This window comes from Haemaphysalis longicornis, unplaced genomic scaffold (genome assembly GCF_048455015.1).
Source record: "Haemaphysalis longicornis isolate Haplotype H1 unplaced genomic scaffold, Haemaphysalis longicornis Haplotype H1 scaffold_1, whole genome shotgun sequence".
NCBI lineage: Eukaryota > Metazoa > Arthropoda > Arachnida > Ixodida > Ixodidae > Haemaphysalis > Haemaphysalis longicornis.
The window spans coordinates 50,879,511-50,905,545 of record NW_027526203.1 but is presented as its reverse complement, the minus strand read 5'-3'; positions in this window follow the sequence as shown (position 1 = coordinate 50,905,545).

Here is a 26,035-nt window from a genome sequence, read left to right as displayed (position 1 = left end):
TTATGTGTGTTGTGAACGCGTGGAACCTCCACCGGCGCCAATGTAGTCATCTGAAAGAAGCTGAGGACATTCATCGCAAAGCTCTCGGAATGTTTGTTGCTCTGTGGGAAAGCAACAAAAGGACGTCCCCCAAGCCTGCCGTCACCTGCTCTAAAGAAAAGAAAGGCCGCTCTGAAACAGCCCCAAAATGAAGTCAAGAAAGACAGTGTTGGCCACTTTCCTCTCATAACTAACAAAAGGCTACGATGCAAGAACTGTCCACCAAGTGAGAACAGGTTCAGTTCAGTTAGTTGTTCCAAGTGCGAGGTGACTCTTTGCCTGAACAAAGATCGCAATTGGTTTTATGAATTCCACAAGCCTTGAGGACCTGTCCTGCTATACCTGCATTAACTAGCAAAGCCCACTGTATTAAACGTGATACGGACTTCAGTTGTGCAATATCGAAACATTGCAATAATATTGTTTTGTTTAGTTCATATTGTTCAAAGAAGCCAATAAACAAGTTATAATTTTTCTTCGCATACTTCTGTGTCTGGGCTTTCTGGGGTTAATGGGCACTCAGAGCACCACATGAACGCTCTATTGCTTTCCAACATTCTTTATTCCGTGGAACATTTCAAGCACATAGGGGACCACAGCTAGGTTTTTTTGTAGTTTTTGTGGTGGCTGCTTGCCACACGTAGCAGCTCGGTTTGTGTTCAAGGTGGTTCTACTCAATGTGGTCTGCAATAAGATTTTGTTGTGAGTCAGTGCTTGTTCTAATGCTTCTTTCTTCACCCCTCACGTATGCAGTGATTTCAGTAGCCCTGAACCAATCAAAACTCACCCAGTTGTCCATTCTGATGCTGGTTTAAAGCTAGCACTGTGACTGTGAGCTGGTAGTATAATGCTTTATATTTAGAAAGTAAATGCTAGACAGTGCTGTTTAGACTGTCATATTCTGTCCATTTCGTGCACCTGGAATGAACATGCTACATGCAGAAATAGATATTTGTTGTTGTCAATAATATTTTACCCATTGAATATATCATTAGCCAATATGGAAGTCCACTGGCACACACTGTATGTGCCAGTGGACTTCTACGCCTGTACATGTTAACAAAAACAATCATGCTTTTTTATGCAGTGCCTTCCATGCCGAAATGCACATGGGGCAGAAACTGCAGCTTTGCCACATTTTATAAATTCAGCATGGCCTGACGGAGCATGTCCCAGGATGCATGTCCCATGCATCATGTCCCAGGCATCAATAAGAATGCATGTCCCGAGTATCAATAGGAAGCTCCGTGCTGCCAGCAAAAGGCATGCGGTGCTGGAGTGCTGGATCCAACTCATAGGCAACCATCTGTACTGGGTGGGTGCAATAGGCCAAGGCGACAGCGAGCTCATCATGAGCATGTGGCGGAGCTTCCTGAACCTGTGTGATGTGCACACTTGCCACAACGGGCCCTTTGCTGAATTCCCACACGATCCTCTTGAGGACAAACAGTGGATCAAACCATGTAAGCTGTCCAGCCAAAATTTGCCCCTTATGGGTTAAGCTCGTGGCTTGTGCTGCAGATGCACTGCAGAGGCACAAGCGTGTAGCCAAATGGGTAGTGTTGCCAAACTGCGCTTACTGCTCTTCCTCGGGCATTGGCTTGGCACTGCACCAGCTCCACTTTTTACTTTTTCAGTGTCTGCAGATGCCAGAAAAAAAACGATTCGAACAGCATTGCGTCACTATATTGGTGCTACGTGACAATACAGGCCTTTTTTAATTTAAAGCAAGCCCGTGAGGGTGAAAACGTGTAATTGTGGTATATTGTTGCCAAACAGCTGTGAAATCATCACAAAGCGAATGTGACGATCTCAAACCAGGCACCAGGAGCAGCCAGAGATTGCAAACGAGCATGCGAACCGCCCTTATTATCAAAAAAGGAGAATTACTGTAGCTTTACATCTGTTTCACTGGAGAGCCCTCGTGTTCTGTAAAAGAGGCTGCACGAGTTCGTGTCGCTCTCAAAAGGCAAGCAGTACAGGGTCGTGCAGTATATTTTCCACAGTTAGAGTTCGCTATATTCACATAACTCCATAAAATTTTGTAGGTAAGTACATGTAGTAGCACTGTGCCGTGGTTGCGGTTAGCAACGTTTGTTTTCATGAGTAGCTTAATGGCCCAAGAGATGTCACTTGGGTTGTAACGCCATGCAGTTCAGTTGGTCCTCGATCAAGTCTTGTCACCTCATATAAAGCGTTGTACTTATGAAAGGCTCACGAAGCGCAAACTTAAAAATTTAAGGACTTATCCAAACCGTAAAAAGGTCGCCTTCCCGAAGCAGACCATGCTTTCCTTTTGGCTCAGCTCAGAACTGCAGTATGCATCATGACCATCAACTGTAGAATTTGCTACTGTAGCGTCGCTTGTGGGCCGTGGCTAGAGTGAACGAGGTCGTCCAACGGGTTGGAGCCGTACGGCCAGGTGCAGTCATCTACATAGAAGGCATGGAAGGCGACCTGCGGGACATTCGAACCATGCAAGGGCGGTCCCATGCTCAGCGGAACTCCGCGCTTTTGTACAAACCGCTGAGGCCTCCCAGAGTTGGGCATTCAGTGTTGGGCCATGTGTCAGCGTATGTCGACGCTAACTTGTTCTATCTGCATTTCCCTTGTGGCCAGAGGCTGTCGATCAGCAAGGGTGCGGATCGTTGCTCGCGAGGGACACTTCACCGTTTCATGACGGATCTGCAGGAGGTCTACGACCATCAGCTCCTGAACGGGAGCCGGCAGCAGCTAGTCGCAAAAACCAGAGGAGAGATGGCCGTCAGGCACTGCCACGACCGGCTGTGGCACAGAGCCCAAGTTGTGTCGTTCGGCGAGAACGGGGTCTTAAGCCTTTAGGGCGCCTCGTACACAATTGTGCACACTGCGCTTTTGGTCTTTTTTGCGTTCAAGACGCAAAATTATTTATTTCGCTTTTTTTGGCGCATTCGTCAGCTTTAAGCTGACAACCATGTGCGTTTTGGGCACCATCTGTAGTATTGTGGCGAATATATTAGACTCAAAACAAGGAATGGCGGACACCGTTACAGCGAAGAGTGGTAAGCCCTTTTCTTTATTTTGTTAGCTGTTTGTTTCGCGCTGTAGCACTAAAATAAAAATAAGATATGTTTTGGTGTTATATAAAGTACCAACATGAGATCATTCCACCCTTTTTGAGGTGATGACGAAACGCTGACGCTTGTGTGTGCTTGTGTACACAAATACACAATTGTGTAATTGTGTACAAAGCTCCGTGGTGGCTGCAGCAATGAAACACGCTGAGACACGGCCGGGATGGAGGAGCGGCCGTGTCTTTGCTTTTATCTTCTTTGATCTGCTTTGATCTTCTTTTCAGGTTTTCTGGACATTATTTAGTCGTTTTACAGTGCAAAAAAGCATGTTAAAATGCAAAAGTCAGCTGAAAGGCTCTCGGAGCTGATTGCTGATGGAAATGTTTCCGATGTTTGGGAGAGTGACGAAGATGCCACTTGTGAACTAACCGGATCTTTTGTTGCAGCTGAGCTTACCGACTCGTGGACGATGAAGATGGTTTTGAAGAAGAAGCGCAAACTTCAAGTGTCGCGCATGCGGTGAGAGCCATTCTGTCGAGCTATGTACTGCCCAAGATGCCAAATGTTGTTTGTGTGGAGCGGCACACCCAGCTGACTATTCTAATTGCCCTGCGAGAGCTCAAGAAGTCCAAGTTGTCGAGGTCATGGGTAAGCGTCGCTGCTCGCGCGGGGATGCTGTTACAATTGTTAAAGAAAGGACACATGGTTATGCTGGAGTTACGGCCAAACACTCTCCATCACTCGCTGATGCAGCCGTAGTGAATACCATTGTTGCAGCGGTTGAACAAGCCGTTGCCAAGCTCCATCAGTTCAGTAATCACCCAGTTAACTTCCACCATAATCGAGTGCGTGTCTCGCACAGTGGTGACTCAGCTGGCGCCACATTTGCAGCCCGCTCCCCTTTTGTGTACCTCCTCTCCCCAAGTGATACAGAAAGTTTCCACCGTCCCTGAAGGTCCGCTGCTCTCAGCAGCTAATCTTACCTCGGATTCTGTTAAAGTCTCGTCTACTCTCGCTACTTCGGTGCGTGGTTCGGAACATCCTACTTACGCTGAGGCTGGTACTTCGTCTGTTCGTGGTCCTACGGCCGACAACGAGTATATTCCTCCCCTTTCGCCCTCTTCAGACTCTGACATGGAGCTTCAGGCTTGGCCTATGGAGACTGTTCTTCAGTCTAGTAAACGTTCCGGATCACCTAGTACCGAAACCCTGGAAGTGCAGCCAAAAGCGAAATCCAAGAAAGGTAAATCTGTTTCAAAGCCCAAGAATCAGATATTACAAGCTGCAGTTGCTGCAGCCGGTCTCTCTGAATCATAGGGGTTCTAAAAGTCGTTCAGTGGAATTGTCGCTCCGTTTCGGCAGGCTTTGCGGATTTACTTTGTTTGTGCTCCCAATTTTCCCCAGACGTAATTTTGCTACAGGAAACCTGGCTTAGTAGCAACCAAAAATTTGGACTTTATAATTACCGCACTTTTCGACTAGACAGGCCAACCCGAGGTGGCGGTCTGTTAAGTTTGATATCTACAAAGTTTGCCCACACCGCGAAGGTGTCCTTCCAACTGCAACGCCCAGACTGTGAAATTTTAGTGCTGGAATTAAAGCTACCTGGTTGCCTCCCCTTCTCATTGGCCAACGTGTACTTTCCTAGTGGCGTCGTTGATTCCGAACCACTTGATTTGGCTATTGCTTCGGCTGTACCTCCCATTATCTTTGCAGGAGACTTTAATTCCCACCACGTTACTTGGGGCTTCCGGACGGATTCTTGCGGTAATCGCTTGTTGGATTGGATTACAGATAACAACTTAACATGCATAAATTCGGATTCTCCAACCTACCATAAGGGACAAACGCAATCTGTTTTGGATTTAACTATATCTTCTCGAGGTGTTTCAGTGCCTTCTTGGTCGACCGTTGATGGCGGGTCGAGTAGTGACCACATCCCAATAGTTTTTGACATTGGGTGTCCCATCCGTTCCGTTAACCGCCAGAGCCGTTCTTTTGTTAACTATAAAAGGTTTCAAACCTCTCTGAAGGAGTCCCTGTCCTCTCTGGTCACACAAAATGAAGCTGAATGTGAGACAGGCCTTTGTTCCGCCCTTTCCTCTTCAGCTCAGTCGTCATTATTTGAAGTGATGTCGAAGAAGTCAGTATTGCCGAGTCCCTGGTGGGACGAAGAATGTTCGCGCTGCTTTAGACGTAGAAAGGCGGCCTGGAAGAAACTTTGCCATAACCTATCCCCGCTTAACTGGTGCAACTACAAATATTTTTCAGCGGTATTCAAACGCGCTGTTTCTAATGCTAAACAGACTTATGACACAGATCGATCTCTGTGTCTCTCCAAGCCTAACAATAAGCGTGCGCTTTTTCGCTTTCTTCGATCGCGGAAAGCAGTACCCTCTCCAGATAATACAGACTCCGTGGTGCTATCGTCAGGTGAACTCTCAGAGTCCCTAGAGTCGATAGCTGATGGGCTTCAAGCTCGTTTTTCATCCTTCTTAGCGATGTCATTTACTCCGCCAGACGGGGTAGACGACTTCATAGAGGTAACGCTATCAGAGCTCGCTGACGTCATGACTAAATTGACTGCTGCAGCTCCTGGCCCAGATGGCATTACAACTGAAATGCTGAAGTTATTATTTGACGAGGCTCCCAATCATTTACTTAACATGATTAATTATTCTATTCGACATGCATGGATCCCCGATGTCTGGCGTCTCGCCAGAATACTTCCGGTACTTAAGAATGCTGGTCAGGGCCTCTCGATTGAAAACGTCAGGCCTATTGCGTTGACATCTAATGTGGTTAAATTAATCGAGCGGATTTTGCAGCAGCGCATAATGCAATTGGTGTCCAGTTCTAGAATCTTTAGCCCAAGACAAATTGGTTTCCGCCCTGGGTGTTCGATTTGGAGTGCGCATATGGACCTTGAAAGCCGGATTAAACTTGCCCGTCGCACTAACCAGTTTTCGGCCCTAGTAACCCTAGATGTAGCAAAAGCTTTTGATAGCGTCGAATACCCTGTGTTGTTGTCCCGGTTACAAGTCTTAAACTTCCCAAGGTATATCATAGCTTGGATTTGTGAATTTCTGAGACAGGCAGTTCAGTTGTGTAAAATTTAATGTTACCTCCTCACAGCGGCCACAGTCTAGGGGCGTACCGCAAGGGGCGGTCCTTTCCCCTGTCCTTTTTAACATCCTTGTAAGCGCTATTCCGGTGGTTTCTGGTGTTTCTACATATGTATATGCCGACGATATTGCGTTTTTTGCATCAGCACCTGACATTCAATCTCTTCACAAATTATTGCAGTCTTATCTGAATATTATTGCCTCGTGGTTGGACAGTATTTGTCTCTCTATGAATGTGAACAAATGTTCCTTATTAGTTTTTCCAATCTCAGGTCCTGTTAACATTACTCTCAGTTATCGACAGTGCATAATTCCTCAGGTTCCTTCTTTAAAGTACCTCGGGATTATTTACACCAGTGAACTTGACTGGACCCCACATATAGCCCTCATTGAGGCCAAAGGTGCACGTGCTGTTGGGATGTTGAGAAGTCTCAGTCATAGAAAGAAGGGCATGCGCAGAGAGACCCTTCTTATGATATATAAAATGTACGTTCGCCCCATTTTAGAGATTGGGTGCGTGTTATTCTCTGGGTGCGCGGCGTATAAGCTTCATCGTCTGGTTATTCTGGAGCGCCAGGCTCTTCGCTGCTGTTTAGGGTTGCCTAAGAATGCAGCAAATGCAGTAGTTTACTTGGAAGCGCGCGTTCCTCCTCTGCTTGATAGGTTCCGGATTCTGACGGTTGAAACTTTTCTGAGAGCTTATAGCTCTGAGGTGAACAGGGAGCAGTTTATCTTTATTGCAGAACCAAGTGCGTTTATGGTGCACCAATGGCCCAGGTCCTTATGTCCACAAAGCACTTTGATACAGAGCTTCCTTTCTCCATTGGGTGTAGCAATAAATCAGATTATTCCATATACTGACAGGAGTTCACCTCTTTCTATCAATTTCCGGAACATTTTCCCCAAAAATGCTAAACTTTTACCAGCCCGGCTACTCAATCGCCTTCTCGAAGATTATTTGGCCTCTATGCAGCCAGGTGCTATAATTTATACAGATGCCTCTCAACGAGAAGAAAAATCCGGTATCGGAATATTTTCCCTTTCCCTTAACTGGACCTTTTCGGTTCGTCTGCGTGATTTTATCCCCATATTCTTTGCGGAATTCCTGGCAATTGTCCTGGCGCTACGAAAGCTGGATGTGTCAATTACATCTCCAATGATAATTTCCGATTCCTTTTCTGTATGCCTAGCCCTTTCTTCCCCTAAAGACACTCCCCTTCTGCGGACGTTTCGGTCACTCCTTCCACCTCACTTCACTGAAATTCACCTTCTTTGGGTTCCTGGTCATGCAGGGATCACATTCAACGAGACTGCCGACTCTCTAGCAAGGGTAGCACTTTCTGGGCCTGTAGTAGACGTCGTAGAGCCGACACCTTTAATAACAGCAGCTAGGTACCGTAGGATGCTGAAACTCCAAGTACAGCGAGAATCGGTTTTATTATCATTAAGGGATTTCAATCATCTTAAATTTTCATAGAAACCTGAATGGTGCCCTTCACGCAACTTAGAGGTGATTATTACAGCCTTACGTTGTCGAGTACCCAAGTTAAATAGGTATTTGCACAGGTCTCGTCTGGCGCCAACAGCTCTGTGCAGCTATTGCAACGAAGACGAGTCTGTCGATCACTTCCTTTTGACATGCCGACGTTTTTCTCGAGTCAGACGTCAGTCCCTGGAGGTGCCACTTAACAGTTTGGGGGTATCCCTAACAGTGCCGGCTATTCTATCGTTCGGGGCTTCCGAAACGGGGTTCTGCCGCCGGGATGTATGCTCTGCCCTCCTGCGCTACATTGAAAATTCAAAACGATTCTCTTTATGATTGCGATTGGTCACCCTCGCTTTGATTTTTCAGGATTTTTTTCCCCCTTTTTTCTTAAAAATTTTTCAACCCGGTCTAAATTATCTTTCCTAAAAGTCGCGTGATTAGAAAAGAATTCCATTCATTTTAACCATCCTCTGTTGATTGGCCGATCCCCTGATTGGGTATGTGCCATACCTAAAGGCGCAACAACAACAACAACAAGGGAGAGACGTAGGACAGTGCCGTTCCAGAGACCGTGCGTTGGCGAAAAAGGAATTTCGCACCACCACTGAACATTGCATTCACTCGAGAAGTTACCTTCATCCAAGAGGAAGAAGACGTTCTAACACCTTTTGACTATTTTTGAAGGTATGTTACGCAGTTAGTGTTCAAGTGTTTGAGTGACTTTACTAACTTGTACGGTGTACAGCAATGCCAGGCCTCAGTGAACACAAATCCTGACGAGATGCGGAAGCTTTCCGGCATGCATGTTCTAATAGGGGTAAACCCGCATCCAAGGGTACGGACGTACTGGCAGAGCATTGCAAGGGTTGCCCTCATATTGGAGACGATAACAGCAAAGAGATTTTTCAAGCTACGCAATAACCTCCATGCTGCTGTAGAGGAAGAGGAGAGCTGCGAGGACAGACATTGGAAAGTCAGACCATTTCTAAAGAATATCCCCACTCGGTGCATAGAACTGCAGGTCAAACAACTTACTACAGTGGACGAGCAAATGACATCTTTCAGAGGGAGGCTCTCAATTACACAGTATATGCGAGAGAAGCCGTCACCCTGGGGAGTAAAGGTATTCGCCCTCTGCGGAAGAAGTGGCTTGCTCTACGACTTTGTAGTATATCAAGGCCACAAAACAATTCCGGAGGAACTAAAGCAAGTATATGGAAGTATATGGAAGTGTGGAAACCAAGTATTTACTCTGGTGTCGTACTGCACCTCGCAAAGAGGATTCCTCTGGGGTGCAAGCATCAGTTGTATTTTGACAACAACTCCACCTCGATTCCCCTCCTGCGTTAACTCTAGAATGACGGCATACTTGCCGCAGGAACTGTTCATGTGAACAGACTCTCGAAGTGCCCACCGCCGTCAGCCAGGCATGTGAAAAAGCCAAGGGGCTAGTCAGAGGTGTCACAGGTGATGACATTGTTGCTGTAATTGGAACGCCAATAACGCCGTGACACTTGCTTGCATCGACCTTTGTTGGAGTGGGAGAAGAATCGGAAGTGAAACGATTGGACCAACAAGAGAAAGAGCATGTCTTTGTGCACCAGCCAGAAATCATACGAAATTACGAGTCATTGGGTGGTGTCGACAAGCTTGATTTTTTACTTAGTTTTTACCGCACGAAAATTCGTTCGAAGTGGACACTAAGAGTGCTTTTTCACTTTGTGAACGCAGTTATCTGCAATTTTTGGCTCGAATACCTCCGCGACCATCAAATGCTGCCCAGAGCGGAGCTCCTAGATTTCATTATTTTAGCATGCAAATTGACGAAGCACGTATTAAGGCTGCAGTACCCGACAAAAAGCGTGGAGGCCATCTCTTGCAGAGATCCAAGCGCCACAACCCACAACAGGACAAAAAAAGCAAGAATGTTGCTTCCTTGTGCCAACGCGCGCTATGACTATTTTGACCATTGGCCTCAAGCTAGTGACCAGAAAGAACCATCGAGGTGCAAGGTCGAGAAGTGCACAGGAAGGTCGCGAATATTCTGCATGAAATGTGCCATACCACTCTGCCTGACGAAAGAGCGAAATTGCTTCCTCGCCTTCCACAAGTAAACTTTGCGACCACCGAGGCACTCTGAGCACAATTGCGTACGATGTCGTAAATGAGGTAAAAGAGGCTGCACGAGTTCGTGTCGCTCTCAAAAGGCAAGCAGTACAGGGTCGTGCAGTATATTTTCCACGGTTAGAGTTCGCTATATTCACATAACTCCATAAAATTTTGTAGGTAAGTACATGTAGTAGCACTGTGCCGTGGTTGCGGTTAGCAACGTTTGTTTTCATGAGTAGCTTAATGGCCCAAGAGATGTCACTTGGGTTGTAACGCCATGCAGTTCAGTTGGTCCTCGATCAAGTCTTGTCACCTCATATAAAGCGTTGTACTTATGAAAGGCTCACGAAGCGCAAACTTAAAAATTTAAGGACTTATCCAAACCGTAAAAAGGTCGCCTTCCCGAAGCAGACCATGCTTTCCTTTTGGCTCAGCTCAGAACTGCAGTATGCATCATGACCATCAACTGTAGAATTTGCTACTGTAGCGTCGCTTGTGGGCCGTGGCTAGAGTGAACGAGGTCGTCCAACGGGTTCCAGCCGTACGGCCAGGTGCAGTCATCTACATAGAAGGCATAGAAGGCAACCTGCGGGACATTGGAACCATGCAAGGGCGGTCCCATGCTCAGCGGAACTCCGCGCTTTTGTACAAACCGCTGAGGCCTCCCAGAGTTGGGCATTCAGTGTTGGGCCATGTGTCAGCGTATGTCGACGCTAACTTGTTCTATCTGCATTTCCCTTGTGGCCAGAGGCTGTCGATCAGCAAGGGTGCGGATCGTTGCTCGCGAGGGACACTTCACCGTTTCATGACGGATCTGCAGGAGGTCTACGACCATCAGCTCCTGAACGGGAGCCGGCAGCAGCTAGTCGCAAAAACCAGAGGAGAGATGGCCGTCAGGCACTGCCACGACCGGCTGTGGCACAGAGCCCAAGTTGTGTCGTTCGGCGAGAACGGGGTCTTAAGCCTTTAGGGCGCCTCGTACACAATTGTGCACACTGCGCTTTTGGTCTTTTTTTGCGTTCAAGACGCAAAATTATTTATTTCGCTTTTGTTGGCGCATTCGTCAGCTTTAAGCTGACAACCATGTGCGTTTTGGGCACCATCTGTAGTATTGTGGCGAATATATTAGACTCAAAACAAGGAATGGCGGACACCGTTACGGCGAAGAGTGGTAAGCCATTTTCTTTATTTTGTTAGCTGTTTGTTTCGCGCTGTAGCACTAAAATAAAAATAAGATATGTTTTGGTGTTATATAAAGTACCAACATGAGATCATTCCACCCTTTTTGAGGTGATGACGAAACGCTGACGCTTGTGTGTGCTTGTGTACACAAATACACAATTGTGTAATTGTGTACAAAGCTCCGTGGTGGCTGCAGCAATGAAACACGCTGAGACACGGCCGGGATGGAGGAGCGGCCGTGTCTTTGCTTTTATCTTCTTTGATCTGCTTTGATCTTCTTTTCAGGTTTTCTGGACATTATTTAGTCGTTTTACAGTGCAAAAAAGCATGTGAAAATGCAAAAGTCAGCTGAAAGGCTCTCAGAGCTGATTGCTGATGGAAATGTTTCCGATGTTTGGGAGAGTGACGAAGAAGATGCCACTTGTGAACTAACCGGATCTTTTGTTGCAGCTGAGCTTACCGACTCGTGGACGATGAAGATGGTTTTGAAGAAGAAGCGCAAACTTCAAGGGAGAGACGTAGGACTGTGCCGTTCCAGAGACCGTGCGTTGGCGAAAAAGGAATTTCGCACCACCACTGAACATTGCATTCACTCGAGAAGTCACCTTCATCCAAGAGGAAGAAGACGTTCTAACACCTTTTGACTATTTTTGAAGGTATGTTACGCAGTTAGTGTTCAAGTGTTTGAGTGACTTTACTAACTTGTACGGTGTACAGCAATGCCAGGCCTCAGTGAACACAAATCCTGACGAGATGCGGAAGCTTTCCGGCATGCATGTTCTAATAGGGGTAAACCCGCATCCAAGCGTACGGACGTACTGGCAGAGCATTGCAAGGGTTGCCCTCATATTGGAGACGATAACAGCAAAGAGATTTTTCAAGCTACGCAATAACCTCCATGCTGCTGTAGAGGAAGAGGAGAGCTGCGAGGACAGACATTGGAAAGTCAGACCATTTCTAAAGAATATCCCCACTCGGTGCATAGAACTGCAGGTCAAACAACTTACTACAGTGGACGAGCAAATGACATCTTCTAGAGGGAGGCTCTCAATTACACAGTATATGCGAGAGAAGCCGTCACCCTGGGGAGTAAAGGTATTCGCCCTCTGCGGAAGAAGTGGCTTGCTCTACGACTTTGTAGTATATCAAGGCCACAAAACAATTCCGGAGGAACTAAAGCAAGTATATGGAAGTATATGGAAGTGTGGAAACCAAGTATTTACTCTGGTGTCGTACTGCACCTCGCAAAGAGGATTACACTGGGGTGCAAGCATCAGTTGTATTTTGACAACAACTCCACCTCGATTCCCCTCCTGCGTTAACTCTAGAATGACGGCATACTTGCCGCAGGAACTGTTCATGTGAACAGACTCTCGAAGTGCCCACCGCCGTCAGCCAGGCATGTGAAAAAGCCAAGGGGCTAGTCAGAGGTGTCACAGGTGATGACATTGTTGCTGTAATTGGAACGCCAATAACGCCGTGACACTTGCTTGCATCGACCTTTGTTGGAGTGGGAGAAGAATCGGAAGTGAAACGATTGGACCAACAAGAGAAAGAGCATGTCTTTGTGCACCAGCCAGAAATCATACGAAATTACGAGTCATTGGGTGGTGTCGACAAGCTTGATTTTCTACTTAGTTTTTACCGCACGAAAATTCGTTCGAAGTGGACACTAAGAGTGCTTTTTCACTTTGTGAACGTAGTTATCTGCAATTTTTGGCTCGAATACCTCCGCGACCATCAAATGCTGCCCACAGCGGAGCTCCTAGATTTCATTATTTTAGCATGCAAATTGACGAAGCACGTATTAAGGCTGCAGTACCCGACAAAAAGCGTGGAGGCCATCTCTTGCAGAGATCCAAGCGCCACAACCCACAACAGGACAAAAAAAGCAAGAATGTTGCTTCCTTGTGCCAACGCGCGCTATGACTATTTTGACCATTGGCCTCAAGCTAGTGACCAGAAAGAACCATCGAGGTGCAAGGTCGAGAAGTGCACAGGAAGTTCGCGAATATTCTGCATGAAATGTGCCATACCACTCTGCCTGACGAAAGAGCGAAATTGCTTCCTCGCCTTCCACAAGTAAACTTTGCGACCACCGAGGCACTCTGAGCACAATTGCGTACGATGTCGTAAATCATGATGTCAATGTCTCATGATAATTTTCGAAATTGTGGTGGTTTTGACTTTCTTAGGTCCGGAAAAGTACACTCATACGAAAAATTTCTTTTTATATCCATAATTACAAGTGGCGCCTGAAAGGGCTAAGGTGTTCTAAATGGATTTTCTTCGAGCGCGTGTACCCGGAACAGGTGAGGTACCAGGAACTGCACTTCCTAGACCTGCCTTGTAGATGAGCATCGATGCTACCTTGGAGAGAAGCCCCTGTGGGATGTGGCTTTTACCTCGACCTCCTTATACTGCGTTCGGGGCCGGTGCCTGTGGTCACGGTTGTTCGAGAATCAGAGGGTGTCCTGCATGGTCATCTAGCCTACCTCAAGAATTACGTGCTTCGCAGCGTAAGAAATGGCCTACGAGCCCTGCGCAGGTAAGAGGCCCAAGCCCGAGTGTGTCATTGTCTCCAGCGTCTGCATGCCTATCAATATGGGCCACATAATAACAAAAAAGGCTTGAGTGAGCGAATTTCCTCCCTCTCTTTTTTTCTGATCGAGGGGGCCGAACAGTGCACGCGCTCCTCACATGGGCTGCACTTCAACAGCACATTTTCGCTAACCTGATGACCACAGCGACCTGCAAATAGTGTCACTGAACTCCAAATTACGAGAGCTTCACATTGACACCACGCGTGGCACCGTCAACCCATCATTCAGAAACAACGACAACTGAAAGTCTGGACCACGCCGGAGGCGCTCCTAAACCTAACGTGATTGGCCTTGCCGCCGTCCCACCGCAAACCCCAGCCTCAACATGCCAAACGCCGACTAAGAAGACATGGAGTACGATGCCCTCAGCGGCCTCACTCTGGCGAAACCTGGCCCCTGGCATATTATGCTTGAAAGAAAAATCACCCAGACAACTGCCGTTGCACAAAGCATATGCCTGCCGCGAACACCATGTCTCCTGACCAGCCGCACCGAATACCCGACGCCGACTACAAGGTAATCTTCCAAACTCGTTCCGGCCTCCAAATCGCTGCATGGACTAGCCGCCAAATAGCACAAGGTCTACAACTGACTGGCGGAATACCAAAAGATATCTTCAATGTGCACGTGACGGTCCAATCCCAACTGATTCAGAACCTCATCATCGCAAGCACTTCCGACGAACGCTGCACTGGAGCTCTAAGCAGCACCACTCTCGTGCACCTAGGCGCAAAAAAAGAAACAACATACGAACTGCAACCATACCTGAAACCCTTCCCGGGTTGTCTGTGGGGTCATTCATGGCCTTGACCAGGACACCACTACAGAGGAACTCCCATGTTTATTGGCACCATCCGGCATCAACGGCGCCTCTATCATCGACGCAAGAATTCTCGGCAAGGCCACTTCGGCACTGATCACTTTCGAAGGCAGCACGTCCCTTTTTACGTGGAAGCCTACGGAACACTTTACCGATGCCGTCCATACCGCCAAACAGTACAACTCTGCTCCCTGTGTGCTGAGCTCGGACACCGCCGGGACCAGTGCCCCGAACATGAAAAAAAATGCATGCGTGAAGTGCAACGTGCGCGACCTGACACCCAACCACGACTGCACTCCCAAATACCTGCTGTGCGGCCTGGATCATCCCACCGCAGACAAAGCCTGCAAGAAAAGGTTCAAGCCCTCCCCCACTGTCTTCGAAGACCCCGGAACGCACGGCTCAATTGAACCAGCAGCACGAGATCCCGCAGACCACCCGAAGACCAACCGCCATACCATCAAAACCAGCATGGGAATCCAAGGTGAGCTGTCAGCCCTCTTTAAAGTCCCACCCACTGCTTAAACCCAATTCCCCCTCCTTCCTAACACAACCCCCATCCAACCGCCCCCCGAATCCCGCCTCCAGAAATTACAACAAGAAGACACGCAGCCTAAGCTGCGTGTCTTCCAAATTCTATAATTCCAAACTTATTCGAATTCCAAACTACATAATTCCAAACTACAAGAACAACTCGCCAACATGCAAAAGCAAATGGGTCAACTTGCAACACAGATGGCAGCTGTTTTACAGAATCAAAATGCACAACAACCAAGCCTGGCCACTGCCCCGCGCCCTGAGTCAAATCCAGAACTGCCTTCCCCGGCGGGCACTACAAACACTCAACTCACAGCCTTCAAAACTGGAATAGAACGACTTCTCGTAGACATGTGCGAGCAAATAAGGACCACTTTTGCCAACATTGCCCAACCCCTCACCTCATTGGATACCCGAGTTGCTGCCATCGACGAAGAATGGCAAAAACAGGCGCAGCACAAGAAACCCAGAAAAGACACGCAGATCAGGCTTGCCAAAAGGAAGGGGCACTGTGTTCATTTTCTGAATTGCAGGCGGTGAAGGCGCAGTTTTGCAGTACAAGGCAGCGACTCGAACATTGTCAAAAGCAGCTTGCTTAGATGAGAGTCCTGGTAAAAAAATGTAATACTCGGGGAAAGCCCCTACATGGTGTCCACTCACGAAACCATTCATATTTATGTTGTATATATGGTATATAAGAGCTTATACCACTTTGTCTAAAGCAAGTTTTCTCAATTTATTCTGAATGAAGAAATCATGTTATCCAGTATTCTTCTAGTCCTCACTATGAATCTCCCATTCATAGTACGCACCGGTTTTCTAAAATGTATGTCACTAGCACTGAAAATTTCAGGTTCATTGCATGCTTGAAACACCCCCAATAAAAACGTTTGGTGTGGTACCTGGGCAGCGGAAAAGGTAGCTGAGCCGCTAGCACTGGCATCAAAAAGGAACGTCCAGGCAAGCCCGCTGTACTTCTCTTCCAAAGAGGAAATGTGAGCTGGGACCAGCTGGTACCAGCTCATATTTGCTTGTACATTATCAGCCGGTAATTATTATTACTAACAATTGTCAAGCGTGATGGGTATCCCGCATACATTGCGAGAAAAATTATCGAGCAAATTTAAGGCACGTGCAACTCGTGTTTATTTTAAAGGCCCCCTTAATAACGAAGCGCACGAGCACGAATGCGCTCGGCTGTTTAACCTCACACATTGTTCATCAGAACTTATGACGTAAAAGAAGCGATTAACGCGCAAAAACGTGCGTCGGCTACCACTGCACATTTGAGTGAGAATTCAACTCAAAGGTTTGAAAAAAAAAGCTTCTCGCTGGGCCATTCAATTGACTTAAATACTTACTGCAGCACGTGGGAGACGAGCCGAATAGAAACCAATGCGACCGTTGTGTCCCATCCACGCCCCTCCCCTTAATTGTCGCACTACAAGGACAGAAAGCTTAGCTACCGCATAAGCAGTCCTCCTTTGGCCATACGCAAATATAAGCACGTTCTCGAGCCAGTCTGGCAGTAGCTGCTCACATCAGTAAGCTAGGAAGCACGGTGCGTCATGAGCATCGTATACATGTGCGAGTTACCACTTCGAGACCTCGCAAGTATGCGTGTAATTAGGACGTCAGAATAACAGAGTCCATTGGCACGACGTGTGAGAACATTTTAAGGCACTGCCGTTTATAAGGTGTGCCCGCACTCATACGTAAGCGGTATGCTTGCGCTCATAGGCAGAGACTACGGGGGGAGTCAGGGGCGCGAGCCCCCTCCGGTGTTGCCTCTGCCCCCCCCCCCCCCAGCAGTATTGATACCTGCTGCACCCCCGACTACAACTACTCCCAGAAGTACCATTACTAATGCCACTACCAATTATTACTTTGGAGTTGCCTCTACCTATTAACTAAAACTCTTATTGGGGCGAAAAGCTTACAGCATCAATAAATTGGCGCAGACGTGGACGGCTTACTTTAATACTTTCCATTTATACCTTCGAATTCTTACCATAGGGGGATAAGCACACTAGAAGCACGTATGCATCCATGCATGTATGTAGTATGTATGTATGCATGTATGTATCTATTATGTATGTGTATATACAGGGTGCCGCAGGTATCATGCACCAAGATTTAGAGGAGCCATGAAGAGAAAATGCAAGTTGGTTTTATTCGAAAGATTTCGTGTTTTATAGTGCCCCCAGCGCTTGTCCGGATACAAACGGTGCTTTATTCACTGAGAAATTAAACAATTTAGGTTAAAATTTTGATTTTCCCGCTCAATCGTGCGCTTTCGTGGTCCCAAATGACATCACAGGAACCGACCGCTCCGCAGCATAGAATACCTTCATTCACGCATCCGCCGTACAGGGTAGAGACACGTATACGCTGGCGCCGCCATTTTCGGTTGCTCGCTCGCTCGCCGCCGAAGCAACTCATTGTGTCAAAACCGCTCTAAAATTATCGCCGCAATGCGGTTTATTGAAGAAATTTGAATCATATTGTCTGTTTCGCGTTGCTAGGTCTCGTGGGACACGAAAAGAATAACGCGTTAAGCCCGTTGGCCCAACTGCGGCGGCACGGGACCGTTCAAAGGTTGTCTCCGCCCTATAAGCGGTGTTGGTTTGTTCCCGCGTTTCTTTACGTTCCGTAACCTAGATGGCGCCACCATACCGTGGCAAGCGTTTGGTTTGTTTTTGCCCGCATTTAAACCTGGCTTGTTTTTGTTCTGGGAGAAAATATTCGTTCCCTGAAACAGTGCTCGCTTGACAAATGGGGTCACGTAAGACACCGTTGCTTGCGTCAATCGGCCAGTGTCGTCTGAGACAACCCCAAGCCCCGTACTGCTGTGCAGCTAAACCAAGCATGCTGTGCGCAGTACGAACAGCACAACGCATCAGTACTTCTATGTTTACATGTGCTTTCGTAACTTCCACTGCTTGTCCCATCATTCTTATTGCTTTGTAAAGAATGTGCTCTAAATTTAAGCGCAAATTGCTCGTTCGTCTAGTTAGTAAGCTCTACCTAATTTGCGTCTGCTTCTGCCAGCCTCCGCCAATCGCAGAGCTTAGCTCATGTGACATCATAGGTTCTGTTGCGGGAAATGAGCTGGTGGGTCGCATGACCATTCCCGTTTTTCCTAATTATGTAGCTTATTTGAGCGAAGTTTACGTTAAAAGTGGTGTCAGTATGATTCTAACGAGACAATCTTTTGAATGAACCAAACTTGTGTTTTCTCTTCATGGCTCCTTTAAAAAAGAGCAATGTCGTTATTACTCGAAGGAAACCTAGTGCACAATGGTTTCAGTACATTGGAGCAGCGGCAAGTATTTCTTTTCGTAATGAGCTTTAATTACTATAAATATTTATTTACATCTAGCAGTACTGTCTTGATCATTAAAGTGTCAATGAGGCACTTGTAGGTATACCCATGAGATGCACCTAACTGTGGTAATTTCAGCGAGGAACGAATCGCGTACTCATTTATTCTGAGCAATAAAAAAAACCCGCAAAATGTGAAAAAAATCGCGCCAATCCACCCCGTGAATGTGGTTGGAAAGCAAAGCTGTAAACGGCACCCATAACGATTACTCATGCGACGTCACTTAAAATCACTCATATCCCTCTACAAATAGTAAAATCAGAGAGAAGTAAATTGCACTTAACCACACCATTTATTACTTCAAAGAGATATTCTTGGTAAGGTTAAATCAATGCATGATGCATGAACGGTGTTTGGTTGAGTTGTATTGGTGTAGCAAGAATGGAAACTTTTTTTTATAAAATCAAAGTAAGCTCCAACCCGGTGTTAGACGATCTGACTTCTTCGTCTCTGCGCCGCTGACGGAGGCGACGAGACTTGTGGCTGAGAAGGAGGAGGAAGAAGGAATACTTCCTTTCAGATTTCTGAACGGCTCAGAGTGCTGCCCTGGGGAGTGGTTCCTTCTTCTGTGGGGCCCGTATGCAGTCCGCGCGGCCTGTGTTCTGTCCACCCGCTGAAGCTGGGTAGGTAGAGAGGGCCTGGACGGCACCATCTCCCATTGCTCCTGTTGGGTAGTTGACGGAAAGAGAGGGGGGTGCTCAGGGATAAAGTCGCACACCCCGATTACGGGGCGGAGTATTCCTACTTCTGAGAAAAATTTACATTCTGCGTCGTAGCGATTCGGATGCATTACGTGATGACGCGTAGGCAGTGGGAAGGAGCCCGGAATGTATGAGCCGTAGGGTAGTTTGTTGTTCTCTGGAAAGGTCAGGGTAAGGCGAAGGTACGGTCTGTCTCAGAAGGCGATAATGCTGGATTATCTCCCTGGACGTGACAAGCGGGTCACTGTCCTCGTGCAGCTCCATAGCACGGGAGGTAAAAGCGCAGGCTTGTTGGGTGGGCGTATTTGTTGCCCTCCATTGAAGTGTGAGGCGGTGTCCAGATGAGCTGAATGGAACCGTTTGGGGAGTGGTTTTTAGCACGCACAGTGCAGGTCAGGACACCCAACCCGACTGGTAATTCCAGTAGGCTTGCTGGGAATCGGTGACTACCCTCTGAACCCCTGGTTGAGTGAGAGCCAAGGTGATGGCTGCCTCTTCTGCTGCCGTCATTTGTTGGGTTCTAAGCGAGGTACACGCAAGGAGTTTGGCTCTGGAGGTAGCCACGATGATGGCGTGTTGCTGCCCTCGATGTTAGAAGAAGTCTGTGTAGATAACTCCATGAGCCCCACCGAGGATGGTGTTTAGCGCTGGAGCCCGTGCTTTTCGTTGACTTTCGTCATGTGAGGGGTTCATATATCTAAGCAAAGGGAGCATCTTTAGTTTTAGTCGCCAAGAGTCTGGGAGTACGTCAAGCGGAGTGACATTCTGGGCTCCCCAGCCAATCTGGTGAAGCATGCGGTTACCCACCGCAGTTCTGAGTCGGACCTTCTGGTTAGAAAGATGGCCTGCTATCAGCTCTTCCACCGTGTTGTGGAGCCCGTGCTAAGCAGCCTCAGTGTGGACGCACTCATGAGAAGACCAATGGCCTGCTCAACCGCCTTTCTAATCATTATATAAAGCATCTCTATGTCTTCCTCGTCGAGAAGAAGATAGGGGTTTGTCGTAAGTAACTCTCGAGAGGACAAAAGCTTCAATTAATCGAAAGGTACCGGATTCTTTTAGGCCTCGCTTCCTGGTGGCAACTCGCCTGATCATGAGTATGATTAGATTAATGCTGTTTTTGAGGCGCTGCAAGTAGACGTCACTCTTGGTGTTGGCCTGGAAATGTAAGCCCAGGATCTTGATGCTCGGGTTTGGAGTGATGGCCTGGTCATCAAGGAGTATTTGAATGTATTCCTTGATTTGGCGTGAGGGCAGATGACAAGGAGCTGTGATTTTTTATGTGAACACTGGAGGCCACAGGCTTTAGCACATTGGCGTATGTGATTTTTTATGTGAACACTGGAGGCCACAGGCTTTAGCACATTGGCGTACTCAAAGTGGGATGCCATGAATTAGTGTGAGCTTCCTTTAATTTTTGTAACTCTTAGCACATGAGCAAGGTGCGCACAGGGCCGCTAGACGGGCGTGAGTGGTCGTGTGACGCTTTCACGTGGCATTCAGCGAGAAGTCAGGGGGTAAACCCGTAGATGTGCTTGGTGAGTACACCATTTGTCTTCCTGTGTTCGCGTGGGCTCGTAGCTGAATCGGTAAGACAACGGGCTCTCGCTTTGTTAGTCTATTAGTGCCAGGTTCGATTCCCGGCGGTGCCAGTCAATTCTTTTATTTGTTCGCTGGAGTTTTCTGGTGACACCAACGGTCGCGAAAGAACCCTTGGGGGGTAGAGGTAGAAAGCTTTGCTTTAAAATACCACATGACGGTGCTCTCACCCGCATGATGAAGCAGCGCCCTCGAACAGGCTGCCTCTGAGTTAACCAGAACAAAATAAGAGAAGACAAAAAAAATCGCGACCGTGTTTGTGCCTTATCTTCCACACGTGCCCCACCAAAGTTTCTGTTGCTGCTTTTTCAATGCATGCCTTTCCCGAGGTGATGCGCTGTCTCTTTGGGCGTGTAACAGACAAAGCAGTTTCTTTAGTTGTGGGGAGCGCCGTCACGTGTTTAATGATCAGGACTGTACTTTTAGAGTTAGATAATTATTTTCAAGTAGTTTATTACATCTCATTAAGGAAACAATTACTGACCCCGGCTACACTGTACTGAAAGCATGCGATTATGCGCTAGGTTGTCTTCGAGTACCGTCATTGCCCTATATGAAAATCTTCGTGCATGGTAGCTGGGATACTCCCTGTGTGTATATTTTTTTTTTTTGTTTTTGTCCTTTGTTTCTTTCCTTGTTATGTACATTTAGAAAATGTTAACTTCACCAACCGCAGCAAAAAAGCCTAATCTTTCCCCTATCCCTCCTTAGGCATTGAAGACTGCCGACCTATCTTCCTATATATGTATATATATATACAGAAAGATAGGTCAGCAGTCTACAACGCCAAAGGAGGCATAGGGGTGTGGTTAGGCTCTTTTCTTTTTCACTACGGTTAATTAAGTAAACATTTTTTTAGTTATACAGAAGAAAGAAAGAAAGAAAAACACGCGCCCAGAGTGGGGACCGAACCCACGCCTTTCGATTACATGTCGAATGCCTTACCAATTCGGCTATCTGGGCGACTGTGTTCTCCTTCACTTTCTGGGCTATTTATATTAACTAGAAGTGTATCTGACGCTTGAGGGTGGTAGCCAGCGCCACTCTGACTACACGGGGAGAAGGGGACCTTCTTTTCAACCCCCGTGGCGTGACTCGAACGTCTCGAGCGGGTTACTGGCGGGAAGCCCTCCTATGCTACCTAGGCATCAAGACTGCCAGAACCGAGACCCTCGCTAGGCTTTCGCAGAATAATATAGTAAGGAAATCAGGGGCTCGTTGAGGAAACACAGAAAGATAGGTCAGCAGTCTACAACGCCAAAGGAGTATATATAATATATATATATATATATATATATATATATATATATATATATATATATAGAGAGAGAGAGAGAGAGAGAGATATATATGTGTGTGTGTGTGTGTATGTGTGTGTGTACATATATATATATTGAGTGCATTTTATCATCATCATCACGGCCTGCAAGTAGGTGGGCTGAGCCCCCCCCCCCCCTCCACTAGGAAAATGAAAACTCTTCGCGTATGGTTGCGCTCCTAAGTAAACAGTTTTGAGGCTCTCATTCGTCGTCGACGCTGGATCCCGTTTCGGCATGTTTTTAGGGTGGCATTGATGCGTTTAATGGCGTTAAAAAGGTAAGTGGAAGAACAGCATACACATAATACAGCATAAATACATAATACATAATACATAACACAGCATACACATACAGTCCAAACTTCAGCAGCGGTAAATATACAATCCCTGCACTGGTGGTGGCTCGTGGCACCCTTAAAACGGTGGCGCCCCAAGAAGAAGCTTTTGTTACCATATCAGTCTTCAGCCGGAGTTTCCTGACCATTTAAAGTACTCTGGTATAAGTAAGGGTTGTCGCGGAGGTCTTGGAGGGTAATGGGTGTCGGAGGCGTAGGTTCCTGGGGTTGGCTGCGGTTGCAGGGAGCCCGGAAAGCGCTTTCGCGGGCGACTTCGTTGACCTTTTCATTACCCTACCCGGAACGACTAAGTACCGAATAAATCCTTACATCTCCCTTGATGTGTTGAAAAAGGCTGTGTGCTACGAGTGGGATATGATTGTGTATTACGCGGGAACATGTTTCCTGTGAGTCAGTATAAATGTTGAGGGGTCTGTGTGAGGATGCATTTAAAATTGCTTTTCCGATGGCATACGTTTCTGCGTCTGTGCTGCTGGAGCAGGGGCATATATCAGTGGAGGAGCAACCCTCCATGGTGTTTTTACTGCGTGTTACGAATCGGCCAACGCCACGTGTTTAGCTGTTACGAATCGGCCAACACCACGTGTTTTCCGGCATCAGCTTCCACGTGCGAAGCCAGGACGTTCGCCACACCCTTCAGGCACCTACGCGTCGGTGACTCCCTCCTTGACATCCCCGGCTCAGAGGTTTCGCTATCGGCGCGATCACCATTCGATAGCGCGACCCCGGCACCTTTCAAGGACACTCTCTCCCCCCCTCTCGGACGCCACGTGGGACGAAGCCATGGATGACTCGATGATGTTTGGAGTTTAATGGCGCAAGGCCGACAAAGGGCAAAGAGCGCCAAACAATAGTGATTAAATGAAAGTGACATGCAAGTAAAAGTAGAACATTTCAGTAAAAATAAACCAAGTAAAAGACAACGTAATGAAGATGATGACTGCTGTAAAGGGCCAGGTTGTCAACATGCATGATAAGAAATGATGATGATGGTTTGATTTTATTGGCGCAAGGCCGACACGGGCAAAGAGCGCCAAACTGAAATTTATTTGATGAGGAGACAACGCGAAATAAAATCAGTTAAAAACTATGAGTACGGCTGGTGTAAAGGGCCAGGGTGAAGAACAAGAGTGGTTAAAAAATAAATAAGGTGGCTGGTGTATAGGACCAGGGGTAAAGCTATCGGTGGTATGAGATGAGTTGTAAAAAGTTAACTTCTGATAGGAACTTAAACATGCGCTGAACAGAAAACATGGCATCATCTCCTAAGAAGTATGATGGGTGTGGTGGAATATGTCGTGTGTGTAGTTGAAGGAAGTGTTTGCGTCGTGTACTGTCGAGTGCCTTACATTCTATGAGGATGTGGATCACGGATAGGGCCTCTCCGCACCTGCTGCACAGAGGTCTTGGAGATCCAGTGAGCAGGTGCGAGTGCGTTGCGTGAGTGTGCCCTATCCGTAATCTAGCCAAGGCGACTTCAGTGTATCTATTGCGTGTGTCGGTGGTGTATGGTCCCAAGTGTGGTTTTATTACGTGTAACTTGTTGTCGGTTTGTTCGCTCCAGTGTGTTTGCCATGTTTTGCGAAGTTGTTGTCTGATGTGTGGTTTCACGTCGGTGTAGGGTAATGTGGTTATGTCTACTGTATTCGAGAGTGTAGCAGCAGCGGCCATTCGATCCGCTGCTTCGTTCCCGGCTATACCACAGTGGCCAGGGACCCAGCAAAGGACTAGTTTAAATTTGTGGACATACACAGACATAATACCCTTGACTATTAGATTTACAACGTGATTTTTTGAAGACTTTGTTGACGACAACGCCCGCACGACACTGAGGGAGTCTGTATATATAATGGATTGTGGGATGTGACTTTGAAGGATATGATTAACAACAAGAAGTACACCATAAGCCTCTGCCGTAAAGATACTGGTATTACTGTTAAGAGTTCTAGTGACATTAAGGCCGGGCCCATGCGCCACGCAGGACACAGAGGTGGCAGTTTTAGAGGCGTCCGTATAAAACTCAGAAAATTGATACTTCTGCTGCAAATACAGGAAGTGCTGCAGAATTGCACATGTGGGAGCTCGGTTTTTATCTACATGTGTGAAGGATGTGTCGCATGATACAGGGCGGAGATGCCATGGTGCTATAACATCTGTTTGAGAACTTTGTATGGTGTCTAAAAAGGAGACAGAAAGCTCTGACGCTTCCTCTCTAACTCTGTAAGAGAAGGGCGCAGAGAACGATGGTCGGTTTAGGAGTAGTGCAGTCATAGACGTATCAAAAAAAGCCGATTTAAAAGGATGGTGTGGCATAGATGACATTTTAAAAGCAAAAAGGAGATCTGTGTATGCTCGCTGACGTTGTAGGTTCCACTTATTACACTCCACATAGAGGCTTTCGACTGGGCTAGTCCGGAAGGCACCACATGCCAACCGGAGCCCCAGATGAAGCACTGGGTCCAGCATTTTGAGGGATGTCTTACTTGCTGACCCATAAACAACGCTTCCATAGTCTAATCGTGAACCTATCAGGCTGGTAAAGACACGTAAAAGAAGTTGTTTGTCAGCCCCATATGAAGAGTGGGAGAGAACCTTGAGTATATTCATGGCCTTTAAGCATTTATGTTTAAGTTGTTTTATGTGTGGAATGAACGAGAGCTTTTCGTCAAGGACTACACCTAAAAACTTGTGTTCATTTCTGACTGGAATTGAGACACCATTAAGTTTGATGTCTGGATCCGGCCGAATGCCGCGCCTTTTCGAAAACAGAACACAAGTACACTTCACTGGATTAAATTTAAAACCGTTGCTATCTGCCCAGCCAGCTAGCTTGTTAACACCAAGCTGGACTTGGCGCTCGCAGATAGACAGGTTACAAGACTTAAAGGATAATTGCACGTCGTCTACATAGATTGAGCAGGAAATGGTTGGTGGCAGAGCCTTCCGAAGAGAGTTCATTTTTACAATAAACAACGTGCAACTCAAAACTCCACCTTGCGGAACACCGTTTTCCTGCACATGAACTCTAGAGAGTGCAGTTCCAACTCGCACGCGAAACGTTCTTTCAGAGAGGTAACTGGCAAGCGTGTTCCACATGTTACCCGACATACCAAAGGACTTCAAATCGCTGAGGATGCCGTACCGCCAAGCAGTGTCGTACGCCTTTTCAAGATCAAAGAATACTGTCATACAGTACTGCTTATGGAGGTAAGCATCTTTAATGTATGACTCTAACGCAACGAGTTGAGCGTTCGTAGATCGCCCCGCCCTAAAGCCCGCCTGGCAGCTCTCGAGAAGACCGTTGTACTCTAAGAAGTACACGAGTCTCCTGTTTATCATCTTCTCGAGGAGCTTGCACAGGCAGCTTGTGAGGGCGATGGGCCGGTAGCTAGCTGGAGTGGAAGGGTCCTTTCCTTCCTTCAGGAAAGCCACTACTATGGCCTCCCTCCAAGAGCGAGGAATGTGCCCCGAAAGCCATATGTTGTTGTATAGATGTAGGAGTGTTTCAAGAGTGTCTGGGTGTAGGTGTTGTATCATGGTGTATGTGATTTTGTCTGCACCTGGAGCTGAAGGCTTACATGTGCTCAGAGGAACCTTCAGCTCATGAATTGAAAAAGGAGAATTGTAAGAAGTGTGCGACTTGTTGTTATCACGCAGGGACTTCTTTTCTACAGATGTTTTGTGTTTCATGAAAGTGTTTGTGTAGTGTGCTGAACTGGACA